Source organism: Heloderma suspectum, chromosome 4 (assembly GCF_057233095.1).
Source record: "Heloderma suspectum isolate Gila_16-S chromosome 4, 16-S_ref, whole genome shotgun sequence".
Lineage (NCBI taxonomy): Eukaryota > Metazoa > Chordata > Lepidosauria > Squamata > Helodermatidae > Heloderma > Heloderma suspectum.
The window spans coordinates 199133279-199155130 of NC_139461.1; the positions used below are offsets into that span (position 1 = coordinate 199133279).

General features: G+C 43.8%; 1 protein-coding gene across 1 annotated transcript in view; it reads left to right on the forward strand.

The window, feature by feature from the left end:
• The first annotated feature begins 1306 nt into the window (after positions 1-1306).
• Positions 1307-21852, forward strand: part of PALMD (palmdelphin) — an 85300-nt gene continuing 64754 nt past the window's right edge. Inside the window, exon 1 of the mRNA XM_084851892.1 lies at positions 1307-1471. The gene's annotated coding sequence lies outside the window, so the exon portion shown is untranslated. The remainder of the gene's footprint in view (positions 1472-21852) is intronic.

Genomic DNA, 21852 nt, shown 5'->3' on the forward strand with positions numbered 1-21852 from the left:
GCCATTCACACATGCAAGATCCCTCCTGATGTTGCTGGTGTCAAATGATAAAATATGTGTGTATGGACCATCTCCACATCTCTCTCTTTTTCTGTGCAAGAAATACAAGGACCAAGCTACACATCTAAAGGAAGCATAGGAGGCCTATGTTGGATTGGGGCCGTAGCAGTGGGGCAGCTTTCAGCTTTCTCTTTGTTGTTTCCAACTGCAGAGCTGACAAACTGCTGTCTTCTCAGCTTGGTATAGTGACAAATTTTGAAGTGTAGGTGCTCATCATGACATAGCCATGCCCCCAAGGAGAGCCCAAAATATAGCCATGCCCCCAAGGAGAGCCCCAAAATGCAGGCAGTTCTGTGGATCCATATCAACAAACCAGTTCTAGCAGTTTTCGTCTTCACCAGGAGCAGGTCTTTTGTGAAGCTCATGGGCCGTAATTGCTCATTCAAGCCACCCCAAAGCATTACAACAAGGATAGCTCACAACAATATATTGTTGCTGGGGAAATCTGTTTCCCCCAAAGCACAGAGGGAACAGGCAGATCCAGGGGGATGGGCGGGGGGGGGGCAGATGAGGTAATTGTCCCAGCTAATCAAAAGTCCTGGCACTTCTACCCTGTGAGCCCTGGTTCCACTGCTTGGGAGGTGTCGTGGACTATTAACCAGTAATCTTTCTAACAAAGGTACAGTTGACCAGCAGCTATAACACAATATTTCAGATGCACAAAAGGGCATATTCATGACAGAAAGGTTACTTGGTGATATCAAGGAGCCTCCACAAGGGGGAGCCTTCACCTCACTCGATCCAAGTGGTTTATTTAAAATGAAACTTCCATGATTTCTGTGAAAGTACAACTGGAATTTTTTAAGTGTATCAATGATAGGATCTTTGAATAGACTTAATTAGCTAATTGTAACATTTCCTCTTTTCTAAAGAAACATCAGGAAAGGATACACAGTGTTCTAAGTCTGCCAGATAGTGTTTTAGTTGCATGTAAACTGGCAGGGCTGTGGATGGATATTTCTGTGCTAAAGGTTATTAGACTAATAAAATTCAAAGCCCGTGAGTCATTTTTCTGTCTCAGCACCAGCACCTTCGACAAGCAAGGAGGCACTAGCTTTCTCTCCTTTCCATTGCCATCTTGCTGTTCACCAACCTTTACTCAGGGCAAAGCTTTGGCCAGGTATGAATTTCCATCAATTTCATAATTGCATTCAAGCCGAAGTTAAATATTTACCAATCTGGTTTCGCACACAGTCATGAGATGCGTATGCAGTTGACATCAATAACAGATCAGGCAGAATATGCTATACCCACAGGTGCCTCCACCCTCAAGGAGATACTTGCGTCAGTAAAGCCCAATAGTGGTCAGATGGTGTTTTTTCAATTATCCTTTCCCTGGATACACTCTGACCCGGTGCCATTCACAGCAGAACGAGAATCTGCTACTTGGATTAATTCCTACTCTACAAAGGTAAGAGACCAGGTGCTGTTTTTGCTATTTGCGAAAAGAGAGGCAAATGTGTGGATAGCAGTCAACCTATTTGCCTGGGGACATCTGTTGTAGTGCATTGCAGTTTTCCATTTCCACTGTGGGTGGGTAATGCAGGTACAACAAATTCTACCCAGTTCACCAAGGCTTTCTTCCAATCCTCACAGGCTAGCATAGCCATCATGTAGAGCATGGGTGGGGAAAATCAGGCCCAGGGGCCAAGTCTGACTCTCTGGAGGTCCCAATCCAGCCCTCTGGGGTTCCCCAGAAGGCCCCACCCTCTTTCCCTCAGCCATCAATTATTTGGTGGTTTTCCACCTTTTGTGTAGTTTTTCCCCCATTCTAAAAGGTTGGAATGCCTCTCCTAAGGCTTACTTACTGGCAGTAAGAACTTCAAGCTAAAATACACTGGTATTTTTTGTATTTCTGACTCTGCCCCTTTCCCTTCAGATCCACCCCCTTTGCCCACTGGAATACCCCTGCCCCTGAGATTCTCCAAAATTGAAATTTCGCCCTCATACTGAAAGAGGTCCCCCACCTCTGATATAGAGACATACTCTGACACGTCATTCCAGTGGGAAAGCTTTGGTGGATACTTTGTCTAGATACCTTTACTCCCAAAGACTGTGATCCCTGTTACTAGAGAGTAAAGGGGGAGTTTCTTGATCTTTTAATACAAATTAAATAACCTCTAGGTGTGTTGACCTTCAACTCCTATCAGATCCAGCCTGCATGGTGAATGGTCAGGAATGCTGCGAGTTAAAGTCCAAAACATTTAGAAGACAGCAGGTTAGCAAACCAGGGCCAGGCACTGAATATGCAAATCCTGCCACAGCCCACTGTGGAATAAATAAGCCACCGTGGGCTGTTTTGATCATGCAAACTGGGTCACTGTCTTATGAAGGGGCTGTTCACATGATCACAGGGCCCACTGTGGATTATTTAAGCTACGGTGGGTTGCAGCTCATGCCAGCAGCCATTTTGAATATTCAAGTTAGCTGGGTGGCCATGGTTTATCATCATTTTCTTTATTATTACATTTATATCCTACCTTTTTCCTCTTGCAAGGAACCCAAGGCAGCTTACATAGTCATCCTCCTCTCCATGTCCGAACCTGCCACAGGATGGGTTGTTGGCATGGTTAACAAACCACATACAACATTAAAACAGCCCACGGGTGTCTGGCTTGGTTAAACCATGGCTTGTCGTGATGTCTGAACCCAGAATCAAAACTTATTCCTGGGTTGTTTGCACTCCTGTCTGCCCTGAAACAGAGGCGCCCAGCAGGAGCAGCCTGAATATGAAACCTGTTCTGAAGATTAGAGAGAGAAAGAAGCAAATCAGAAATAGGGAAAACAAGCCATGATTTGTTTGTTTGTTTGTCTGCGATATAATTCATAGCTAAAGCAGCAAGCCATGGTAAACACAAACCATGGATTAGTTTGGATGAACAACCATGGATGAACGCAGCCTCTGTGCCTTAAGAGGTTTTCTAAAGGCCTGTAATGATGGGGACCCGATGCACCCCAGTTGTTTTCCCAGTATTTGTTGGCTAATAATACACATTTCTTACATATTCGTTAATAGTGTTAATACATCATATCTAGTTGTTCATTGATTAGAGAATCCCATTGTTACCAGAAATAACTATTTTGGGTCGGTTTGAATAACATTTTGCTTTTGAATGGAACTTCCTCATAGCAGCTAAAATAACAGTGTCAAAAACAAAACAAAACACACCTGAGGTCACAACATGGTTCACGCCAACCGGAGTGGTTGACCACGGTTTAGGATACTGTGGATATGAATAAATTAACATATTATGTACATGTTCACCAAAGAATACCTGTAAGGCAATCCTTGACAGATGTTTGGCATCTATTCTGTACTTTATGGAACTTCTTAATTCAAGATATAAATATGAAAGAAGTTTTCTTAATAACTTTGTAACAGAACTTGAATGAGGCTTCTACCTCTGTTAACATCATGTAATTGTTGTTGTTCAGTCGTTCAGTCGTGTCCGACTCTTCGTGACCCCATGGACCATAGCACGCCAGGCCTTCCTGTCCTGCGCTCTCTCCCGGAGCGTGCTCAAGTTCATATTCATTGCATCCGTGATGCTATCTAGCCATCTCATCCTCTGCCGTCCCCTTCTCCTTTTGCCTTCAGTCTTTCCCAGCATCAGGGTCTTTTCCAGGGAGTTTTCTCTTTGCATTAGGTGGCCAAAATATTGGAGCTTCAGCTTCATTATCTGTCCTTCCAATGAGCACTCAGGGTTGATTTCCTTTAGGATGGACTGATTTGACCTCCTTGCAGTCCAGGGGACTCGGAAGAGTCTTCTCCAGCACCACAGTTTGAAAGCATCGATTCTTCGGCACTCAGCCTTCCTTATAGTCCAGCTCTCACAGCCATACATTACTACTGGGAAAACCATAGCTTTGATTAGACGGACCTTTGTCGGCAAGGTGATGTCTCTGCTTCTTACTATGCTGTCTAGGTTGGCCATAGCTTTCCTCCCAAGGAGCAAGCGTCTTTTAATTTCATGGCTACAGTCACCGTCTGCGGTGATCTTGGAGCCCAAGAAAGTAAAATCTGTCACTGCTTCCATTTCTTCCCCTTCTCTATGTCAGGAAGTGATGGGGCCAGATGCCATGATCTTAGTTTTTTTAATGTTGAGTTTCAAACCAGCTTTTGCACTCTCCTCTTTCACCCTCAACAAGAGGCTCTTGAGATCCTCTTCGCTTTCTGCCATTAGGGTGGTATCGTCTGCATATCGGAGGTTGTTGATAATACTCCCAGCAATCTTAATTCCGACCTCTGATTCATCCAACCCGGCATTTCTCATGATGTACTCTGCATATAAGTTAAATAAGCAGGGTGACAATATGCAGCCTTGTCGTACTCCTTTCCCAATTTTGAACCAATCGGTTGTTCCATGTCTGGTTCTTACTGTTGCTTCTTGACCCTCGTACAGGTTTCTCAGGAGACAGGTAAGGTGGTCTGGTACTCCCATCACTTTAAGAATTTGCCACAGTTTGTTGTGATCCACACAATCAAAGGCTTTAGCGTAGTCAATGAAGCAGAAATAGACGTTTTTCTGGAATTCTCTTGCTTTCTCCATGATGTAGCGAATGTTGGCGATTTGATCTCTAGTTCCTCTGCCTCTTCGAAACCCAGCTTGTACTTCCGGTAGTTCTCGGTTCGCATACTGCTGAAGCCTAGCTTGTAGGATTTTGAGCATCACCTTGCTGGCATGTGAAATGAGCGCAATTGTGCGGTAGTTTGAACACTCTTTGGCGTTGCCCTTCTTTGGAATTGGAATGTAAACTGACCGTTTCCAGTCTTGTGGCCACTGTTGAGTGTTCCAGATTTGTTGGCATATTGAATGCAGCACTTTAACAGAATCATCTTTTAGGATTTTAAATAGCTCGGCTGGAATACTGTCATCTCCGCTAGCTTTGTTGTTACTAATGCTTCCTAAGGCCCACTTGACTTCACTCTCTAGGATGTCCGGCTCAAGTTCAGTGACCTATCATGGCTATCAGGGACATTCAGATCTTTCCTGTATAGTTCTTCTGTGTATTCTTGACACCTCTTCTTAATCTCATCTGCTTCTGTTAGGTCCCTGCCTTCTTTGTCCTTTATCAGGCCCGTCTTTGCACAAAACGTTCCCTTGAGATCTCCAATTTTCTTGAAGAGATCTCTAGTCTTTCCCATTCTGTTGTTTTCCTCCATTTCTTTGCATTGTTCATTTAAGAAGGCCTTCTTGTCTCTCCTTGCTATTCTCTGGAACTCTGCATTCAGTTGGGTATGTCTTCCCCTTTCTCCCTTGCTTTTCGCTTCCCTTCTTTCGTGAGCTACTTGTAAAGCCTCATCAAACAGCCACTTTGCTTTCTTGCATTTCTTTTTCTTTGGGATGGATTTCGTTGCTGCCTCCTGAACAATGTTACGGACCTCCGTCCATAGCTCCTCAGGCACTCTGTCTATCAGGTCTAATCCCTGAAATCTATTCCTCACCTCCACTGTATATTCATCAGGGATATGATTTAGGTCATACCTGAACGGTTTAGTGGTTTTCCCGACGTTCTTCAATTTAAGCCGAAATTTTGCAAGAAGCAGCTCATGATCTGAGCCACAGTCAGCTCCAGGTCTTGTTTTTACTGACTGTATGGAGCTTCTCCATCTTTGGCTGCAAAGGACATAATCAATCTGATTTCGATATTGACCATCTGGTGACGTCCATGTGTAGAGTCGCCTCTTGTGCTGTTGGAAAAGAGTGTTTGCTATGATCAGCATGTTCTCTTGGCAAAACTCTATTAGCTTTTGTCCTGCTTCATTTTGTACACCAAGGCCATGCCTGCCTGTTATCCCGGTGATTTCTTGACTTCCTACTTTAGCATTCCAATCCCCTATGATGAAGAGGACATCTTTTTTTGGTGTTAGTTCTAGAAGGTGTTGTAGGTCTTCATAGAACCGATCAACCTCAGCTTCTTCGGCCTCAGTGGTTGGGGCATAGACTTGAATTACTGTGATGTTGAATGGTTTGCCTTGGATTCGTACTGAGATCATTCTATCATTTTTAAGATTGTACCCCAGTACTGCTTTTCCCACCCTTTTGTTGACTATGAGTGCTACTCCATTTCTTCTAAGGGATTCTTGCCCACAATAGTAGATATGATGGTCACCTGAATTAAATTCGCCCATGCCTGTCCATTTGAGTTCGCTGATTCCCAAGATGTCAATGTTCAATCTTGCCATCTCATGTTTGACCACCTCCAGCTTACCTTGATTCATTGATCTTACATTCCAGGTTCCTAAACAATATTGTTCTTTACAGCATCGGATTTTCTTTTCACCACCAGACACATCCACAGCTGAGTGTCCTTTCGGCTTTGGCCCAGCCGCTTCACTCTTTCTGGCGCTACTTGGAAATACCCTCTGCTCTTCCCCAGTAGCATATTGGACACCTTCCGACCTGAGGGGCTCATCTTCCGGCGTCATATCTTTTAGCCTTGTGATACGTTCCATGGGGTTTTCTTGGCAAGAATACTGGAGTGGGTTGCCATTTCCTTCTCCAGTGGACCACATTTTGTCAGAACTCTCTGCCATGACCTGTCCGTCTTGGGTGGCCCTGCACGGCATAGCTTATGGCTTCACTGAGTTACGCAAGCCCCTTCGCCACAACAAGGCAGTGATCCATGAAGGGGATCATGTAATTACTATGATGAAAAAAGAGTATACGTATAGCAATATTCAGGCAATCTAAACCTGAATAGGGAAAATATGCAAGGGGAGGGAGTGCTCCAGTCCCACCCCTGTACCTCGTCACGTTTTGTCACCTTCTACCTATGGAGGGCAACTGTCTGAAGCTGAGAGTCTCCCCTCTCTGTGGGGGCTCTCCATGTGATCCAGAATGCTGATTATCCCTCCCCTCGCATGTTTACCCTATTCAGGTTTAGAACGCCTTAATATTGCTATATTCTCTAAAGCAGGGGTGGACAAAAGGTATATCTCCAGATGTTTGGGACTTCAACTCCCAGAAGTCCTTGTTGCCAGCATGTCTAATAGTCAGGGATGCTGGGAGTTGAAGTCCCAAATATCTGGAGATCTACTTTCTGCCCACCCCTGCTCTAAAACATGTGCCATCCAAGTTATAAGGGCCAAACTACATGTGATACTAAGTCATAGATATTCTTTCACAGGAACATAGGAAGCGGCCTTACACCAAATCAGACCATTGGCCCATCTAGCTCAATATTGTCTATGGTGACTGGCAGTGGCTCTCCGGAGTTTCAGACAAGAGTTTTTCCCCAGCCCTACCTCCAGATGCCAGGGATTGAACCTCAGTGGAACCTGCATGAAAAGCATTCCCTCTGCCTGTGGAAAAAATTCCCCAAGGGTTTTTTTAAAAAACAAAATGCAGCCAGGAAGGGTACAAGCTCCTGGTATGGCTGGTGCTCCTGTCGAAGCCCAGGTCGTTCTGTGGAATGCAGAGATGACTCGGGCGGTTGACACGATCGTGCCCAAGCGCCCTCTCCCTCTGAGCAGAGCCCGGCCAGCTCCTTGGTATATACCTGAGCTGAGGGCAATGAAGCAAGAGGGAAGACAGCTAGAATGCAGGTGGAGGAAAACTCATGCTGAGACCGACCGAACACAGGTTAGAGCTCACTATCGAGCCTACTCTGTGGCGGTGAGGGTGGCAAAGAGGCAGCATTACATCTTCTCAGTATCGTCCAGCAGAGCTTTTCCGAGTGGTTCGCAGCTTGTTACATTCTGGGCCAGGGAGAGAGATGGTAGAACCCTCAGTTGCATGCTGTGACGCACTTGTGCGGCACTTTGAAGATAGAGGCACTCAGATTCGCCATGAATTGGACACCACCATTAATGCAGTTCCATTGGTAGAGGCGTTCAGAGCACTGTCTGGTCCAGTTCTATTGGATGAGTTTCAGTTATTGAGGCCTGAGGATGTGGACAAGGTGCTTGGCCAAGTCCGATCGACCACTTGTGTGCTTGACCCTTACCCTTCATGGCTTATTAAATCAAATAAGGAGGGGATGTTCAGCTGGGTCCAGGAGGGAGTGGTGCCAGCCTCTTTAAAAGAGGCGGTAATCAGACCACTCCTGAAAAAACCTAACCTGGACCCAGAGGATGTTAACAATTATAGGCCAGTGGCCAACATCCCCTTCTTGGGCAAGATGCTTGAACGGGTGGGTGCAGGACAGCTCCAGGCACTCTTGAATGAAACCGATTATCTAGATCCATTTCAATTGGGCTTCAGGCCTGGTTTTGGAACAGAAACTGCCTTGGTCACCCTGTGGGATGACCTCTGCCGGGAGAGGGACAGGGGGAGTGCGACCCTGTTGATTCTCCTGGACCTCTCAGTGGCTTTCGATACCATCAACCATGGTATCCTTCTAGATAGGTTGTCTGGGTTGGGAGTTGGAGGCACTGCACTGCAGTGGTTCCACACCTACTTGGATGGCCGACACCAGAAGGTGGTACTGTGGGATTATTGCTCTGTGCCATGGCAACTACGCCATGGGGTTCCACAGGGCTCTATTTTATCCTCCATGCTGTTTAACATCACATGAAACTGCTGGGGGAGGTTATCCGGAGGTGTGGGCTGAGGTGCCATCAATATGCAGATGACACCCAGCTCTACCTCTCTTTCTCATCAAACCCGGGTGAGGCAGTGGCTGTTCTGAATCAGCGCCTGGGCACAGTAATGGCCTGGATGAGGGACAATAAACTGAAACTCAATCCAGACAAGACGGAGGTACTGTTAGTGGGTGGTTCGTCTGCCTGGCTAGGTGATATTCAACCTCTTCTGGAGGGGGTTGCACTCCCCCTAAAGGATCATATTCGTAGTTTGAGGGTGCCTTTGGATCCAGAACTGTCACTTGAGGTACAGGTGAACTCAGTGGCACGGAGCACTTTTTATCAGCTTAGGCTGGTATACCAACTACACCCTTATCTGGACAGAGATAGCCTAGCTACAGTTATCCATGCTGTGATAACTTCTCCTCTGGATTACTGCAATGCGTTATATGTGGGGCTGCCTTTGAAAATGGTCCGGAAACTTCAGCTGGTCCAAAGTAGGGCAGCAAAACTGTTAACAGGGACTGGCCAACGAGCTCATATTACGCCAGTACTTTTCCAGCTGCACCGGCTGCCAGTCCATTTCCGGGCCCGATTCAAAGTGCTGGTATTAACATTCAAAGCCCTTAACGGCTTGGGGCCATATTATCTGAAGGATCGCCTCCTCCCATAAGTGCCTGCCTGGATCGTCAGCAGCCCTTCTCCGTGAGCCCCTGCCAAAGGAAGTGAGGCGGGTGGCTACTAGGAGGAGGGCTTTTTCTGCTGTGTCACCCTGGCTGTGGAATGAGCTCCCTAGTGAGGTTCGCCTGGCGCCTACATTGTATTCCTTTCGGTGCCAGGTGAAGACCTTTTTATTTTCCCAGGCATTTTAGCATTTTAGCTCTTTAGACTTTTAGCTTTGCTGTTTTAAATCTGTATTTTAAATCCCTGCACTGCTGCTAGGTTTTATTCTGGTTTTATTCTGGTTGTATTGTTTACTGTGGTTTTAATGTTTTATATATTTTGTATTGTTTTATTGTGTGCTCTTTGGTTTTAATTTTTGTGAACCACCCAGAGAGCTTCAGCTATTGGGCAGTACAGAAATGAAATGAAATGAAAAAATAAATGAATGAATGAATGAAGTACACGGGAGGATGGGTTTCTTAAATCTTTCTCCCCAGCATTTTTTCTGGTGAAAGCTTCTCCGCTCCCCAGCTACCTTTTCCCTGATGAAGGAAAGGATACATGTAACTGGATATTCCACTTCAGTTTGCAGCATCTGTGGCTGCATATATATATACATATATATACAGTATAGAGAGCGCAGGACAGGAAGGCCTGGCGTGCTATGGTCCATGGGGTCACGAAGAGTCGGACACGACTGAACGACTGAACAACAATATACAGTATATATATATATACTCAGAGAAAAGCTAATTCAAAACACATAACTCAATGTCACCTGTAGTTGGCCTTAGAGTGTAAAGTTCCAGTATCAGAAGCCTACCATAACATAATAATCAGTCTTACAATGGAGGAATTGTTATAGCTTTCAAGAGAACGGTGTGTAACCAGTAAATTAAGGAGGAAGAACTGAATGATGCACTATATAATCTCAGCAAAGATGAGGCCTATGTCTGAAGGGCAAGCCTCACATTTTCCATGGTTAAATTGAAAATCACCTTTAGAGAAACCTGAAATTGAGTTCTGCATAATTTATAATAGAATTAAATGAGCCTCATTTCTCTAGGGTGTGCAATTTTATCCTAAAGGCACCTCTCTCTCTCTCTCTCTCTCTCTCTCGGTCTCGGCCTCTCTCTCTATGAAATACATCAGTGACCTTGATTATTTCTCTGCTTCATAATTTAAACTAAACCATGATGTCTGGATTCCTGACTTACAACTCTCTATGTTGCTGCTGTTCTGTCCAGCAGACGTCCCCAGGGAAATATTTATTAATCTAAAACCTTTTGTATCACTTTTCAGTTAAACATTTAGGGCAGTTTACAAGAGATCTGAACTTCCATAAGAGTATGGGATTGTTTTATTATTTACTTATTTATTTGTTCATGTATTCAACTTATGAGTTACCTTATAGCTGCTATGTAAGCTAATGCTTAAGTTGAATAAATGTTGAATATAGATTCATAGATATACTTTGAATATATATCACAGATAAAACACAATGAAATCAATCAAAATCAATCAAATGCAACTAAGGTTAGAAGTCTCTCAATCACTGGTTGGACAAAAAGGGGCTAACCAGTTAAGGTGAGTAATGACAATCTGGCTCAATGTGTGGAGAAAATTAAATTACCGGTTATAGAGGGAAGGTAAATGTAGAAGTTGCCTCTTTTTACCTTCCCCAGTTGCCTTCCCCAACCTGGAGCCCTCCAAGTGTTTTGGACTAACTCCCATCAGTCCCAGCCAGCATGGCCAATGGTCAGGAATGCTGGGAGTTGTAGTCCAAAACTTCTGGAAAGCACCAGGTTGGGGAAGGCTGTTTTATGCTGATACATGACCTCATCTGTGGAGAGAAGTGGTGAAGTCATACCTGACTCGGCTCATGAGACAAGATTCCCACACAGGAAATTCAGCATAAAGATACATGCATCCAAGCTGACAAACACCTAACAATGTCAATGGGGTTTAAGAGGCATTTGGTTAGTAAACAGACTTCAGTTCACAAAGGGGATTGCACAAACACAGGCCACACACGCACAGAAACAGGCAGAGGGAAAATGGGATTTTGCAGGCCTTGGGGGGGGAAATGGGCTTGGATCCAGACTTAGTCATACTTAGAGTAGACCAATTGATTTCAATACCTCTGCTCTGACAAAGTCTGGATTCAACCCATGGATAGACCAAACTTCAAAAGTCCAGCTAATTACCTCACAGCTTCCATAAATTCATAGAACTGAAGTGTTAGCATGGGCCCTAAGAGAGTCTCAAATATTTTTGCTCAACCCCTCTTGAGCCCAAAACTCTTGTATATTACCCTTATATATAAGCCTAGAGATGCTTGAGCAGTTCAATCTTTGCAAATTCTGATATGAAGTGACCAGATTCAAACCACCCAGAATAACATGTGGATCAAAGCTTAGTTATCCACTTGCTTTTGTTCTTCCTGAATGTTCTGACTCAGTTCTCAGCTCACACAAATGTATAAAAATAAATTTTAGAATGTGTTATTTTGAAAGAATTGTGTTTAGAGATGATTAGTTTGAGAGAAAATACATTTAAAGATATGTCTTTAATACATATTTAAATTTAAATGTTCATGCAGATTAAAAGAACAATAGAAATTAATGCAAAAATGGGACAGAACAAACTTAAGGGTGAGCACCTGCAAACGTGATGTAGACTGGAAATAAACTGATTTGCCCATCCCTAGTTTGGGCATCACTGCCCATAGGTGCTCACCACAGTAACTTTAACACTATGCTGTTTCAGTAGAACCCAGAGCCCTCCTCGACCTACTCAGGTGCTCTTTTAGTCACTGACCTGGTTTCCATGATCATCGCAGCCCACCATAGCTTATCCTGCAGGCACCAGGTTGCCAGTTTACATCCTTACCACAGCTTTTTTTTTGCCATCTGAACCTGGTGAAGGTGGCTTCTTGGGGTGGTTAATAAACCACCTCACAACCCTACAACAGGCCATGGCTTCTGGGTGGTATGTTAACCAGGTTCAGACGACATGAGAAACTGCACCCAGTGAGGATAACTAGGGAAATCAGCCAGCATGTGTGGGGGTGATTAACAAGCCACCATGGGTTATTTAACCACTCTTGTGTCATGCAAACCAGTATACTTACTGGCACTGTCTATCCCATCCAGAAGACATGTTTGTAGTACTTAAGAGCTTCATTGCAGTATTTTAATCATTCCTTAATCGATTATTTGAGGAGAAGGCATGTAGTGATGTGCAAATCACTATCTTCCAATTATTAGAAAGAGGATGATTCCATTGACTTCAATTAGAGTACACTAATTTATCCCATCAAAAGGGACAGGAGTACTCAATGCACCAATCAATACACTGATCTCATGGGTCTATGGGAAAAATGCTGACTTACTACTTCATAACCTGTCATGGTTAAAGCCAGTTGTACCCAGGATCAAACAGTGCCATGGGAGAGCTCCCTTAGGGCCTCATGCATACAGGCAAAGAAAGCTCTTAGAAGCAAAAGCAAGAGAATTCTGTCCCAGAAATATGCTTGGCTTGCTCATTCACATGCAAATACCCTGGATGTTCTGTTAGTCCATAGCAATTGAAGGGAATTGCCAGAGTCCTAATTTTGAGAGTGAGCTGTATTTATCGTGAGCTTTTGTGTTTGTTCTGTATGAAGAATGTAATTATGTGTGTTTTCCATAGAACAGACAGCAGCACAAGAGCCTTCATTCAGTAAGTTTTCCATTGGGGCGTGAACAGATAAAAGTCAGCAGTGGGAGCCAAGGAAACAGTGAGTCAGAATATATAGTGGCAACTGTTACGTAAGGCAGAGAGATGTGGAAAAAGTCATGAGTGTGTTACTGTCAATCTCAAAGGATGAGAGTTTGCACATCAACTGGATATCAGGTGTGAGAGCTCCTTGGCCGCTAGCTCTGTGTTTGCCCAATAAATATTTGCACACTGCATGAATGGAATGCCAAGCATATAATCTGCCTGAGCTCTAGTTTGACTAAAAAAGCATGCTCAGCTAATGAGATCATACTGGAGTTTAACTTAAGCACTCACAGATGTAAAAATGGCCAACTACCCATTCTTCTTCAAAGCATATGGACATCAGCCATTAGGAAAGACTGAAGGACATGGGCCACAGGGAAAGATTTCCATGAGCACCTGGTCATGCCCAAATGCACATTATGCACAATAACCCATTCATGTGTTAATTTTAGCACCCCAGTGAACAATGGCCTGGGCAAGTGCACTGCTGTCATGCTAACATGAATGGTCCAGAGCATACAGAAAGTACATTTAAACATGATTCCATGAACATGAAAGGTTTATGTGAGTAAAGTTCTTTTTTTCTACACAGCTGGCATCCTGTATAAATCAGGTCTGATTTTTTTGTTTTGTTGTTCAGTCGTTAATACATGTGCACATATACAGTTTTCTTTATCAAATTCAAATGCATTCTACTCAGCCATGTGGGAAAATTCTGTCATACTGATGGGATTAAATGTATTGATTTGATTTGTACTCCGCTCTTCTACCAAGAAAATGGCACTCAAGGCAGCTTACAGTCATAGGAACTATTTTTAAAAATTAAATAAACAGTTGATTAAAACAACAATAAAATAAATACATTAAAAGCACAATTTAAAAACACAGCAATGCCAGGATGAAAACAGCACCCAGTTCGCTGCCTTTCGGGGTGGCCTGGACAATGGTGGTGGTGGGAAGGAGGAGCAGCGGGTGCCGCTGCCGACTTGTTCAGTGGCTCTCTGCCCAAGTGGTAGCCACAATGAGAAAGAGGATGAGGAACAATAGCTGCTGGTGACAATAGCGGTGGAAGGTAGACTCAGTGAGGGAGGGGGCCACTGAGGGTGTCTTGTCCAAGGGCCCCCAAAAACCTGGAGCTGGGACAGAATCTAGCCTCCCCTGCCAGGGAGTTCCACATCCTGGGAGCAGCCACCGAGAAGGCCCTATCTCGCATCGCCACCAAATGCACCTCTGAAGGTGGCAGTACCAAAAGGAGGCCCTCTGCAGAATATGTTAAAAACCTGGGCAAGATAGTATGGGAGGAGGCAATCTTTCAGGTCGCCTGGCCCAAGTCCCATATAGGGCTTTATAGGTCATAACCAGCACTTTGAATTCTGCTCAGAAACACACTAGTAGCCAGTGAAGCTGTTGTAAAAGGGAAGCCAGTCAACAGTCTGGCTGCAGCATTCTGGACTACACTGAAGTTTCCAAACAGTTTTATTTTATTTTATTTATTTTATTTTTTATTTATTTAATTTCTCCATTGCCCATCTGGCTGGTCACCCGGCCACTCTGGGCAATGAACAACAGTACAATTTAAAACAGTAAAATCACACATTAAAACATCATTTAAAAATACCCTAACCTACCCAAATGCCTGCCTGAACAACCAGGTTTTCAATGTGTGGCAGAAGCTCATTAAAGAGGGGGCATAGTGGAGTTCCCTAGGGAGGGTGTTCCACAAGAGTAGGGGCCACCACAGAGAAGGCCCTCTCCCTCGTCCTCACCAGCTAGCTGTCCTGGCTGATGGGACAGAGAGAAGGCCATCCGAGGCTGATCTTGCTGAGCGGTCAGTCTGGTGTTGCTGGAGGTGCTCCTTGAGATCAGCTGGACCGGAACCATATAGGGTTTTAAAGGTCAAAACCAACACCTTGAATTTGGCCCAGAAAACAATTAGTAGCCAGTGCAACACTTTCAGCACCAGAGTGATGTGATCACGCCAGCAGCTGCCTTTAATCAGGCGAGCCGCCACGTTCTGCACCAGCTGCAGCTTCCAAACCGCCTTCATGGGTAACCCCATGTAGAGCGCATTACAGTAGTCTAGACAAGAGGAAACCAGGGCATGTACTACTGATGGGAGCAGATGGTCGGGAAGGCAGGGGCACAGCCGCTGTAAGATGGAGGCTGCGCCCCTACCTTCCCGACCACCTGCTCCCATTGATAGTACATGCCCTGTCCTCCTCTCGTCTAGACTACTGTAATTTTCAAAGGCAGCCCCACACAGAGCTCATTACAGTAGTCCAAACGGGATGTAACTAAGGCTATGTGACTGTGGCCAGATTAGACAACTCTAGGAATGGGCACAGTTGGCACACTAAAGCACACTAGTTGTCATAACCTATAGGAAATAAGGAACCCACATGGACAGTACTACTCTGCTGACCATGTTTATCCCATGTGGGATTTTATACAGCTGAATGATCTGATGTGGGAGAACCAAGAGAGGTGTGACCCCCATAATTTTCAGGAAAAAATCAAGTCATCTTACCATTTGATAATACCACTTCAGCTTTCTACTCAGTGGTCAGCCACACATGTGTGGACACACTGCGTGGCAAAACAAAGGAAAGGCGAGGCCAGGAGTGGGTCTGTACAGATGTGGATGTCATGTTCTGGCCTGAGTATGAACCCACGGGGCTAAGAGCAAGGCAGCCAGGCAGGCTAGATGTTGCAGCACATAGGAGAGCTCCTAGTGAACAACTTGCTCCAATGGACCAAACTGAAGTATCTTATGCTATAGTCCCAGGCTCCATCCTTTCCTACAAAATGGTAGCCTAAAAGTGATAGACCTTGTCCTGAAGCCTAGCACTCCTCTATTTCTCCAAGAGCTTATGCTGGGTACGCTACTGGGACTGGTGCATCATCTCCATGGAAGGTGGAGCTCTTGGAAGGGAGTGCTGGGCCAATGATGGAGCTAGGCTTGGGGATCTTGAGCTTAGGGGTTTCTGGTTCCACAGTGGTGCTCAGGCCTAGAGTTTCCTCTGTTGGCACCGCTGGTTCTTCAGCCTCTGAATCTACATCTAGACCACTGCTGGACTCCAGCATGGTGACAATGGGGTGACTCAAAGTGTGGTTAAAACTGTAATTAAAACTGTGAACCACCGTTGTCTGAAGACCTTGTCAGAGAAATACAGAATGACATGGCTTTAAAGAAGAGGAAACTGCTAGCAGAAGTTTGAGACACCTGTGGACTCCACCCATTGTGAGAAGAATGACCCACACAATACTAGATTACAAGACTCAGATTTTCTCTTCAGACTGCCTAGCTGAACTGAGAGGTCTAATCTTTTATACAGCTTTGGCCCCAAGCCTTTTAGAGATTTATAGGTCAGAAAATAAGCACTACTGAACCCAATGGGGATTACCTCTAAGTATATATACCTAGGATTGCTCTGTTAAACTGATTTATTACTCATTCCTTCTACTTAGGAAACTGTAGAGCTTTGAAAGAGGCAAGGGATCTCAAACAGAGAATTCTCAGCACCTTCCCCTGACCAAACTACAATTCTTAGAACTCGGGGAAGGCTGTGACAGCTGAATTGATATCAAATCAATAAACAGCTGCAGCATACGCATATCCAAAAATAATATTTTGCCTTGAGCAACTTCAAAAGCTACATCACTGTGGTAAAGTGCATGAAAGAAACTGTGGTGAAAGAAGAGTGAATACTTGCAGGAGCAGCCCTCTGCCTCCCAGAGGCAACGCGGGAAGAAAAATTCCTGGTTGTTGTTGGCTGTTACTGTTAAGATGGCTGATTGTAGTTATAGGCTCTAGGCCTCTATTGTGTTTTATACTCAAATAAACAGTTTAAGTTAATTCTTATGACGCTGTGCCTAGTCTTTGTGGAAGCCAGAGAACATGACTGAATCTCTATTGTAACATTCACAAGTATATAATACAGGGCAATCTTTTGTACTAGGGCTGCCAGACATATAGTCAGAACAAAGTTTTAAAAGGTGATCCTGAAAATTGGGTTCCACTTGCTTGTGTATTAGGGAGATGCTGATTTCTTCTCAGGTTATTTCAGAGGAGACAGTCCCAAAATGGATGACTAACAGAACAAGAATGTTATTGCCAAGACCAGTCTACAACTGCAACATAGCTGACTTGCCTCAGTTTGGACACCGTGCCACCTATAGCTGAAACAGCAATAGAACAGCTAAATCCCCTTTCACATCTTCCCACTCCATTAACCCTTACATCCTACTTTAAAAATACTTCCTTGCGTGTTTGGCAGATACTGGTTTCCTTTGCCCAGTGTACCTCAGTACTAAAGAGTGACTGTGCTTTAGATACACTGACCTTTGGGTACTGGACCAGTCTTCCAGCAGCAGGGCACCACTGGATCCAACCCCAGGTTGCCTACTTTGCTCCATTCCCTTCTCAGCAGGGGCATCGTTAGGTTGCGGCCCACAGGCCCCGGATCTTTTTTGAGCTGTCCTAATTGCCATTTTTTTTTACATTTTCCCATTGACTTCCATTGGAAAACAAAAACGGCCATAACGTTTTTAGTTTGTATGATAAATACATGAAATTTGGAGGCTTAGTAGCCCCTGTGGAACTGATTGAATCTGCCAAATTTCAGGCAGTTCGGTCCAGTGGCTTTTGTGCTAGTCACAGGTAAACTTTGCTATTTTCAAGAAAAGCTGTCAAAGCAAAGAGCTATATTTTTTTGTGCTTCCACATACATGCATGGAATTCGGGGACCTGCCAGCCCCTATATATATGACAGAATCTGCCAAATTTCAGACAGTTAAGCCTAGTGGTTTTTGTGCTAGCCACAGGTAAAAGAAAATGTGTCAAAGCAAAGAGCTATAATTTCTTTGTTCTTCCATGTAACTGTATGGAATTTGGAAATCTAGCAGCCCTCATGGAGCTGATGGAACATGCCAAAATTTAGGCAGTTAGGTCTATTGGCTTTTGTGCTAGCCACAGGTAAAATTTGCTTTTTCCAAGAAAATCTGTCAAAGTAAAGAGCTATAATTTTTTTGTGCTTCCATATAAATTCATGGAATTTGGGGCCCTATGGAGCTGACTGAGCCTTCCAAATTTCAGACAGTTAGGTCCAGTGGCTTTTGCGCTAGTCATGCATAAATGTTCCTTTCTCAAAGTCTAAAACAAAAGTAAAAACTGTCAAGTCACCCAGGGGATTAGAGATCCTAATCAGAAGGTGTTTAAGGTGACCATTAGGAGGTCACTATCCCTAATCTCTGGTGTAGGGTTTTTTAAGGTGCAAAAAACCTCTCTCCTTTTCTTTTCTGCTCTTACATGCCCACTGTTGGGAGCTTGCCTGCAATGAAATTTTGAAGAGGGAGAAGGAAGGGAAGAAAGAGTTCGATGTGAAATACTGGTATTTCACACTGCATCTGATTTTACTGCCCCAAACTGGAACATGCTGCATCAGACCAAAGTCCATCTAGTCCAGCATTCTGTTCACACAGTAGCCAACCAGATGCCCATTGGAAACCCACAAGCAGGACATGAGTGCAATAGCACCTTCCCACCCATGTTCCCCTGCTGCTAACATTGGTGAAATGTAAATAAATTCTAGTAATTCTAAATTAGAATGCATGTATATCCTTCAGAAACTTTGCAGGTTTCTTGCCTGGGGGACACCTCTAGTGACCTGTGCATTTTCATACAAATTTACCCAAAAACTATTGGGGAAGGGGTGAATGGAAGGGAAAGCAAATCACTCCCTCCCCCAAAATGGAGAATTCCCCTTCCACATGAACTGCTGCACCTATCCTTCTGAAACTTTGCTGGTTTCTTACTTAGGGACAACTGTAGGCTGTCTGTAACTTTCAGAATAATGGTCCACAAGGAACATAAGGAAATAAATATGTCCTCTTTTGGAGACCTCAAAATGTCAAGACCACCCTTGCACAAAAACCCTTGTGGGTAGCATTCTGAACTTTGGCAGACATGATCTCCTCTGATGGGGCAATGAATCCTGAAATTTTTTATCCAATTCTCCCAAGGAATTAAAACATTATTGGCAGTTCCCTTTAAAAGAAAATAAAAATATAAAACCTGCACCTATTTTTCTGACATTGGGCAGGTGTGATCCCCTTCTAGGGGGCTACTATGCCTGAAATTATCCAGTTCTGACCAAGAGGAAAAAGTTACAGTTTTTTTTTTTCTTATTTCCCATGGTAGTCAACAGGAAACATAAAGACTCATTTTTCCAACCCTTGACTCAGGTTTGGTGCTGAGCTGAAGTGGTCTGACTACAAACTGGCCAGAGCAGAAGTGGGATGTTTTCCAAAATGCTGAATCGGGGTCTGAGTTGAAGTGGGGGGGGGGTCAGTGCACACTTCTTATGTATGTATGTATGTATGTAATCTATACACACACTGCATGCACACACCACACAGACACACACACACATATATTAGACGTGTGCTTAGACTCGTATGTGTGTGTATATGCATGCAAATTTGTGTTATGGGCCTGTGCCCCGGATCTTTTAAGGCCATAGCTCCTGCTCCTCAGTGTATGCCTCCCCTAATAAAACTAGCAGCTGGTGATGGAGTTATGCATAGATTGCATACTAAGTCCTACAAGGAACGTGTGGATTTTGGAACATGCCAAACAGCCAATAAATTTTGGATTAAATATGTCTGTCAATGATAAAGCAGGAGGTAGTTTGGGGATTATGGTATTCTTCCACAATTTGCTGGGAATCCAGAGTCCTCGAGAGATTCACATTAGGACATCTTGGCAGCTCCGTATCTGCCTTGATGATCTCTACTTTTAGTTGTGCTTCTTCTGTCTCCACCTCAACTGGCAAAGTTGTATTCATAGTCAGTCAATCATCTTTTCCATACCCTCACTGCTGCTTCAGGCAATGGCTGAACCATCTCAGCCTGTCAGTGCCTTCCCTTTATTGCATCTGATTCCATTGTTACTCCTACTTATTGCCTGACCTGAAACTCACTTCATTCTTGTCAGAGCGAAGAGTTCATCTACACAGGCTGCCCGTGGAGTCAATCCAGTCAGTAATGGGTAAAACATGGCAGGAGTGCACCACTGTGTACCTTATTCTTCCCCAGTAGGCCTCTCTTTTACTACTTTTATCCTGCCCCTAATAACTGGAGCCTTCTATCCCCCTTTTAGCACCACCGGCCTCTCTTCAGCATCATCTCTTAGCTGGACTTATTTGCTAGGTCACATCTGTCACTGCTGTTTCCTCTGACTCACTTTTATTAGATAGTACCACAGATCCCCACAGATTCAGACTCCCAAATGCATTTACTGTTCTGTTGGCAGGCTTATTATACAATTTTCCTAGCATTTGTACAGACTTCTAGCGCCCTTTTCTAAGCCAGCAATTTTCCCATCATCAGACAGATCCCATCTGTCAGTGCGGTCGTCTCTGACAAGTCTCCCATATTGAGGAAGTAACACGGCCTAGGCATGAGATGGCTTTGCCTGTCACCTCTCTATGGTAACTAACCATTGCAATACGTGCCTCTTTTCAAGTAAATGTTGATTAGAGCTATGCATAGTTTCCCTGAACTGTTGTTTCATGATCACTATATTCTTCATTGTATTTAATTTGTGCAGCGTCTGTATCTGTGCCAAGGTTATGAATTTACTACAGTTGAATGTAGTAAATGGCGGGTGTAGTAAATGGCAATAGTGCTATTTAAGAAAAGGAGACAGTTTCCCCTTCTTTTTGTTCCAGATGGCATGTTTCATAAAAATCTAAGAAGTTCAGTTCAGTTTTATTGATTATAACCCTATCACAATATAACACAAATAAAAATATTAACTGTATTGCAAAAGTCAACATGGACAAATTAAACATAGATCAAAGAAAATGACTAATAATCCGGAACTAACAAACTTAAACTAAAGATAAAATTCCATACTTCTGATTTCCAATTTTTATAAAAGTGTCCGTTAACCAAACCAAGGATAAAACATTCAAGGCTAAAATCAAACATTTGAACAATCAAAATTCTCCAGTGCAGCCTCTTACATCTGCCTTATAAAATCTTGCATGGACCTTAACTAATGCCATTAGGCATTGGTGCAGCTAGGTAATTTTAGAACGTGGACTTAATGGTCTTGGGGGGTGGGATCTAGATGGCCTCGTGTATTACTTGAATTGTGAAGCACACAACTAACATTTCTCATCCCCCCCACAACTGATGGGATTATTTTGTAATAATGCCTCCTGTTAGAGAGGCAATTAACAGAGAAAAAAAGGAAAAACAGGATGAGTGTTTACCAGTCCCATGTGCACACAAGACTATCTTAAAATAAAAGGAGACAACACCCTTCTTTAGCGAAGAAAAGATAAAATAGCTTCACTCACAAATGTTCTTGCATAAAAATACAGGTACAGCATAGAGTTTCAAAAAGAGTTTGTTTAGTCTATTTTGTGTTCCATTATACCAGCAGGAGGAAGAGAGCAAACACAAGTGCTCCCAGAAATCGTGGAAGTTGGGGGCGGGGGGAGAAGGAAGGGGAGGAGCAAAAGGAAGAAATCATAGGAAACCACACTGTAGGCTATAGAGACCCTAAGGCTAGCTGTGGTAAAAATTCCCATGAACTAACTTCAATACTGCCCCCTTACAGTCATTTGCAGATGAGGTTGCAATATTCCTAACACAACCACCATTCCATGCTTTACAACTGCTTCTACATTCTTGTATGTTAGAATGTTTGCCAACCCTTCTAAATAATAATAATAATAATACTCTGAGCATGTATAGTTTTGCATTTTACGCTCACTTAAATCATAGCACCATCATGACTACAGGAATAAAATGGGGCGTGCTTCTGC